Below are 8,210 nucleotides of genomic sequence, written 5' to 3'. Positions count from 1 at the left end.
TATATTTTCATCTCACTTTCAATAAAACATTAAGAGAAATGCATATAATTTAAACACCAGTTTACTTTATTTATCAGACAGATTATGTCAACTCGAAAAAAACCTATCAGTAAAATTCGGTAGTAATAATTCTGAATGTTAGGCAACTTGAAAGATTCAACAAAAATTATCAATACTTTTATTATAATGACAATACTCCAGTAACATGAACATAAAATTAAACTGCATATAACTATAAAATAAGCCAGCATATAATAATGGTGCATTGGTTTCTAAAACAATGGGCTCGATGAAAAACTACATGTATTATGGTAGCTATTCATATTCTTCAGCTTTCCTAATATTCTCATGTTCACTTTACATAACTAAAGTATCTAAAATACAATAAAAATGCAAACAATATTTATGAGAAAATGTTAATAGCAATCATAAGCATTTGATTGAATGACCATATTTTGTCTTCCTGCAAGTCGAATCTTAAAATGATATGCAGTTTGAAAAATGCTTAATCCTTTTATAAAATATTCAAAAAAGATTAAAAAAAGGTACTGTTCTGTTATCAGGATCGGGTTCAGAATTTTATTTATGTATGCTTGTATATTTGTATGTTTGTGTGTCTACATATACACATCTATGCACATACTTACGAACACAGGTTCATACATTTCCGATTCTGGTCCCAATAATAGAACAGTACCCCCAAAAAAAGTTGAATTACAAACTAGATTAAGATAATGTTTCAACCATACATATTTTGAACTAAACAATGCAAACTCTTATTTTTATACAATTGTTCAAACTATTTAACAAATTTATTGCTGCAATAAAATACTAAGCAATCTGATCACACATATTATTTTGAAACTGAATGCATAAACTAGACTAAAAAAAATTCAGTCATAAACATTTGGATAGCAGGGCAAATTAGATATTTGAAAAGACAGCCAGCCATTGAGATACACGTAATTCACGTTAGAATGGTAACAATTCATAAAGCTGTGAAACATTTAACTGTCAAAATGACATAAATTCGAAAAGCAAAAAAAGTAAACATACAAGTATTGCAACTGAACTTACCTTTCATGCAACAAAAAATATCCATACAAGTTAACCTCATGGCGCAGCCACTTTGGATTTCGTTTCAAATCAGACAGATGTTTACGGATTTGCGGAAGAATACGAGGAACTAGTAGTTTGCCGGATACAATATGCATGACGCGAAAGAATATAGTTCTGTAGAACTTCCTACATTATTCCGTAATAAACAGTACTATTTCCTAATTTTTTTCTTTATCTAATTAATTAATTAATAGGGAAATAGTTAAATAATGCTGAATTCATTTTTAATGAAATGTAAAATTTTGCATGTATGGGACGACCACCTTCCATCCAATATTTCTGAGAATATAAACAAATTTTGGAATCTGAGAGTATCAGTAAATAAATATATAGAATATCGCCTCTCAAACGACCACTTCTGAAAGTGACCAATAGTTCTGAGATTATAAATAAATATTCATATTAAGCATTATTTCTATAAGACGACCATCTCTATATAAGACCAAAGTTTCTAGAATCTTGGATAGTCATCAGAGATGTATCTTTACTGCGAAATTATCGCACGACTGTAATTCAATATCAATAACAGATCGCGCGATTGAAAAACATTTTCTGTCCTGTAATTAGAGGAAAAAAATTTTCCTTATGAGGTATTTCTCCCGCTTTCCTAGCGTGCCTTCGTGGTGTAACAGTTCTGCACGCTGGGCCGGTATTTCAGAGGTCCGTGGTTCGATTCACGGCGAAGGCGGTTGCTAATTTTTCATCTCTACGGCTTCCCCAAAAAATCCTAATATCTCTACAGTGGCGCCCGAACTAAAAAGATGTTGGATGAGGTATATCCACACCCAGGATTAAGTGATTGGATTCCCTTAAAAAAAGTCGGCCTTTAAAAAGAGAAGTAATATAAGGTATTTCTCCCGCTTTCCTAGCGTGTCTTCGGCCCACCAGCGGCCGAGCGGTAAAGTCGCTGAACCCTGGTAGTGCGATCCGAGGTTCGAATCCCGCGAACGGGCTGGCTGCATGGGTGTTTTCGTGGTTTTCCCCAAGTGTAACGTGTATACGAGCCAGTTTCCCTTAGAAAGTCCTCCACGAAGACATCCCTCCCCTTAGGCAGATAGCCCTAGTGTGCTTTGCCATAATTAAATACACCACCACCACACCTAGCGTGTCTTCGTGGTGTAGTGGTTCTGCACACTGGGCCGGTATTCCAGAGGTCCGTCCTTCGATTCCCGGCGAAGGCAGTTGCTAATTTTTCATGTTTCCTGCTTTCAAAAAAATACCTAATGTCTCTATAACCAAATTTAAAAAAAAATTCGTTTCCGTAATTAAATATATCTATATCTAATTTTACCTATATTTGTAGTAGGGTTTGTAATCTGTAATTATACATGTAATTTATACATTTTTTATAAAAAAATATATGTTATTTAGAATTTTGCAAATATTCTAGAAAATGCTAATCCATTGAAAAAAATCTTTTCCATGACTAAATAAATTTTTAAAAACGTCAGAAAAAATAGTAGTTAAAATTAATAACAAAATAACAAGAATAAATCATCAATCATATCAATATTTTTAATGTACAGCATTTAGAAACAACTTAGTAAAATACATATGAAAAATAAAATAATGTGCAAGTTTCAGATGTGCAATGTCAAAAAATTAAAACTGGTAAATTTGAGAACAAATATCCTCAAAATGTTTGACAACGAAAGTCCTCCGGACAATGCAGAATGAATGTCCTCAGGATGTGAAATTGGTGAACTCCTCAGGACATCTGAGAATCAGCATCTTCAGGACATCCTGTCATATCCCGGGACATAGCGACTTAAATAAGACATCCTCAGGATGTTAAATTACGATCTCCTCAGGACATCTGAGAATCAACATCCTTAGGACATCCTATGTATGTCCCGGGATATTGCGACTTAAATAGGACATCCTGAGGATGTTTTGTGCTATGGGGGATTGAACCTTACGAACAATACTGTGAGCACAAAAAGGAATGTCGTTCATTATTACGCGAAATTCACACTACTGTAAAACAAAAATTTAAAAAAAAAATTATAAAACTATAAAATAGCTTTATAATATTTTTTTCAGTAGCAGTACTACTACTAGTGTGATACTTTTAAAAATAAGTTTTAGCTCAGAAGGGCTATTAATTTCGTTTTGTCATTTTGTGGCGTTTCACGGTAAATGTTTGAAATCGTTGCCACCAAATATTATCGCACTGTATTATATTTAAAGAAATTAAATAATGAGGAATCTGCATAAATGTATGAATGTTTCTCGCACTGTGATAAAACAACGGTACCTAGAGCCATGAAATTTTGAATAACATAATCCTCTATCCTAATATATGCATCTATAGGCCCAAACTTGGAACTGGGAATTTATTTTATTACCTATTTTCATATTTTGTAAAGCATTTTTATGAGTGTTTGATTAAGAAACTCAACGATTTCCAAGCGAGCAATGGCAACATTGTACGGATTAAAAAAAAAAAAAAATTCATCTCTAGCGCGCGAGACTATGTATGTATCGGAAATTTTAAAGATATGCTCTTTTTAAATTGTATGATATTGCTGTTGATTTGAATTTTATGGTTTAAGTGCGAAGAACATGATATTTATCAAATAAAGGTAACACGCAAAACGTTAAAAAAACGGCTATAACGAACCTGCATTTAACTATGGCGGCCCGTAGAGCAACACAAAGCATCCGGTGGTTCAGATTTTCTAATGCTATTTATTATCCGTTATATTTACATATTTACAACTGTCCTATTGTTAGGCGGACTACCTTCACAGAAATCATATTGCCTAATCAAAACGATATTTCGTTTCTACTTACATGCATTGCGCTACTGTCAAGCAGCGCCCTCTACTTTTCTCTTTACAACACTCCCCACTTGTGAACTCTTTAAGTTCACACAAACCGAATACAAAATAAACCAGTATTTCTAAATCAAACACAACATTTGAATACTATATAAACTACATCAAATTGCAAATAACAATTAAGTAATGTTTAAACACATTAAATCAACTTATAAAGTAATTACTAAATAAGAAACATTATGACAAATCAAAATTCGCAATAATCATATAAACTAAACTACATTTAGCAACAATCAATAAAGATACTGAGAAGATGACATATGTGCAAACAACAAATCCAGATTATTACACAGTAACTCTTTACTACTAATTATGCACTTCAAGGTTGTACAGCAATTGTACTGGTCTCTTAAAATTACCTGTTTGAGTTTTTATGAGACAAGAGCGAACCTGACCCTCTCTGCCAGGATAAATTTCTATTATTTTACCTTGGTGCCCACAAATTCCTAGGTAAACGGTCGTCATGTACAAGGACTACGTCATTAACATTAAACTGACCAGACACTTTAGTAGGTGGACATAAATTCACATATCTTAAAAGAAAGCAAATAATCCTTCCTCCACCTATTCCAAAAGTGGTTTAAGAAGGTTTGTTGATGTTTATACCTTTTGATCAAGGAATATCTAGACCCAATCAAGTCTTCTCTGCACACTCTTGTAACTGGAAGAGAAAGTAAACGTTTACCAATTAAGAGATGAGCAGGAGTTAGCGGTGACGGTTCTGAAGGGTCATTGTAGACATACGTTATGGGCCTTGAATTAATTATGGCTTCGATTTCTATGACGACTGTTTCTAGCTCATTCAAACAGAGACTAGAACGTCCAACTATTTTCGTTAAACAAGCTTTGATCGTTCTAAAATGCCTCTCCCAGAACCCTCCCCACCATGCTCCCTTTTCCACAATAAACTTCCATGTTATACCGTGGGAGGAAAACAAATTTTGTACAGATGGATGTTGAATACACTTCCAAATTTTTCGAAACTCGAGATCAGCAAATTTGAATGTCTTGGCATTGTCCGAAAATATCGTTGAGCACAATCCACGAAGAGAAATAAACCTGCAAACGCAAGCATAAATTCTCCACGTTCATAGAAGGGACAAGTTCTAAATGTAAAGCTCGAGTTGTAGCACATGTAAACAAATGCAGATAATGTTTATTCTTGCTGTCCTTTCTAAAGAAGAGACCAGCATAATCCAGCCCTGTTACAGAAAATGGAGATGATTGAAGAACACGATCAGGTGGTAAAGGAGCGGTTTCCTGTGTACCGGCACGCACCTTGTATCGTTTACACAAAAAGCACTTACTTAACGTGGACTTGACGAATTGGCGTCCTTTTATGATCCAAAACTTTTCTCTAATATCGGCTACTCCAGCATGAAACAATTTGGTATGAGACTCAAAAATTACTAGTTCACTGTATCTATCTTTATAAGGTAACAGCCATGTGTGTTTTTCTTCGAAAGCAAAGTCTGAGAATTGAAGTCTGCCCTTTAAACGCAGAAGACCATGGGTATTCAATTCTGGGTTAAGTGAATAAATCGACGATGTCTTTTCTAAGCATTTTTCACTTGATAGATCTCGAATCGCTTTCGCAAAGTATTTTCGCTGTGTAACTTTCACCCGACAGAGCTTAATGGAACTTTGACTTTCACTGAATTTCATTTTATATTGTTGGTAAACCGCATAACATAAGCCGTAATTCGAAACACCTTCAGCAGCCTGCTGAATCGCGTTAACTCTAGTAATGCCTAAGATTCTACGTCTTGAACAGAATCATGAAGAGATGTTTGCATCCTTGCTTCGTTCTGAACGCTCTCCTCGTCAATGTTGGTCTGTTGATTTACTGGCCAAACACTTTCAGGTTGAGAGAGCCAGCTAGGTCCCTGTAACCACAGGGAACTTCTCACAAGGTTAAAGGCATTTTCTCCTCGAGATAAAAGATCAGCAGGCTTTTCACTCTCACTGCAGTGAAACTAGCATTCAGGATCCGTGAGAGACTGAATCTCAGAGATTCTGTTTGAGACAAAGGGTTTCCAGTTTCTTGCACATCCCTTAATACAGTAGATAGTTATTTGGCTATCACTCCAAAAAAACTTTTGATGACACAGTTCAGGAAACAGCTTTGTCAAATACATAGACAATTTGGCGGCTACTAAAGCAGCCATCAACTCCAAACGAGGTAGAGTCACAGTCTTGAGTGGAGCTACGCGACCCTTCGCTGCGATGAAACTGGTGCAAATAATATTTTCTGAATCAAGGTATCTAAAGTATGCTACTGCGCCGTACGCTTTAGGGCTAGCGTCAGCAAATACATGAAGAGTAACATTAGATTTTTCACTAATACCAAAATATTTTCTCGGAAGAGAAAAATACTCCAGCACTTTTAATTCAGCTTGACAGAGACTCCAGTCCTTAATTATTTCTAATGGAAGGGTATCATCCCAGTCCACACCTAATGTCTAAATTTTTTGTAACAGAATTTTCATTTTCATCACAAAGGGTAGAAACACACCAATTGGATCGTAAACTTTGGCCACCATTTGGAGAACAGTCCTTTTTGTGACCTCAGCACTGTCATGGGACAAATTTCCTAAAAATTCGCAATTCAACTTGATCTTATCCGCTTCAGAGTTCCAGATCATGCCCAAAAATTTTGACTCTTTAGCTGGTTCTATGTTATAACCTTTGCCAATCCACCAGAAATTAAGTTCTTCGGAATTTGACCTTAATTTTCTCAAATTCATCTCGGCGTCTTTAAAAATCTTAACCGCGTCTGAGGATAATCGACATGCATCTTCAATAGTGTCTGCACCGTAGTATAAATCGTCTTCATATAACGAGGAATCTAACATTTCATAACTTTCTGGATTTGTGCTTTTATATTTTTTAATGTGGAATTTTATCGTCATCGCTAAAATTGTTGGACTACAGCAAAGTCAGAATGGAAGACGTTTAAACCTTAAAACTTTATATTTTTCCTCAGTATTCCCGAACCAAAGAAATTCTAAATATTCCCTATCCTTTTCTACGATTCCTATCATTCAAAAGGCCTTAGCTAAATCTCCGCTGAAAGCAATTTCATATTTCCGAAATTTTAAAATTATGTCCAAAACCACGGGGATCAAACTAGGTCCAATGTCTAAAAAATCATTTAAGGACTTTACACCTTTAGCTCTAGAAGAGCTCGCGTCGTAAACAATCCTACACCTTTCTGGTTTCCTTAGGTTTTATTATTTCCCTGTGCGGCATAAAATACGATGCCTCCGTTATTTTCTGTGAACACTTCTCAACTATACCCTCTGCAGCGATCTCACAGGACTATATTTCTTGAAAGGCGCGCCTCTGATGAAGACATAGGAGGGAGAACAGGTAGTGATGCGTCTCGAGGAGAGGAGAAAGCAGACAGGCGTCGCCAGATTACACTTACTCTGGACTTGATGCTGTGAGGTACGCGGTAAAACGCTCTCGTAAGTTTCGATTTAGAAATGCTGTAATGTTTACCTACGCGCTTAAGTAATTTGTATTAAATAAATTCTAACTTGAATATGAAAATGTTGCTTCTTATTTTATAAAGTTTTATTAAGCCTTCTGATATATTTAGTACTAGAAACTCCTAAATTGATGACCCGGTGTCGCAGCACGCACATGGATTGAAAATGGAGAATCTCATTCCATCGACGAAGCACGAGGCTTGAATGAACTTTACCTCATCGGAACTTACAACTAGTGAGTTTCTCTTCCGAAATATTGGATTTATTTGATAAAATGGAAAATAACGGCAGAGATCAAGCCACTGGAAATATAGCACATGTAGCGATGAAAGCTCCTCCCTTCTGGCGAGCAAATTCGAAATCTGGTTCCGGCAGATGGAAAGCCAGTTCAAAATTGTTGGACTACAGCAAAGTCAGAATGGAAGACGTTTAAACCTTAAAACTTTATATTTTTCCTCAGTATTCCCGAACCAAAGAAATTCTAAATATTCCCTATCCTTTTCTACGATTCCTATCATTCAAAAGGCCTTAGCTAAATCTCCGCTGAAAGCAATTTCATATTTCCGAAATTTTAAAATTATGTCCAAAAACCACGGGGATCAAACTAGGTCCAATGTCTAAGAAATCATTTAAGGACTTAACAGTGGAGTGCTTAAACAGTGGTTTAACAGTGGTTAACCACGGGGATCAAACTAGGTCCAATGTCTAAAAAATCATTTAAGGACTTAACAGTGGAGTGCTTAAACAGTGGTTT

Source organism: Stegodyphus dumicola, chromosome 8 (genome assembly GCF_044657685.1).
Source record: "Stegodyphus dumicola isolate Sdum_Otavi_A_Nest chromosome 8, ASM4465768v1".
NCBI classification, from domain to species: domain Eukaryota; kingdom Metazoa; phylum Arthropoda; class Arachnida; order Araneae; family Eresidae; genus Stegodyphus; species Stegodyphus dumicola.
Note: the sequence above shows the minus strand (reverse complement) of the source record.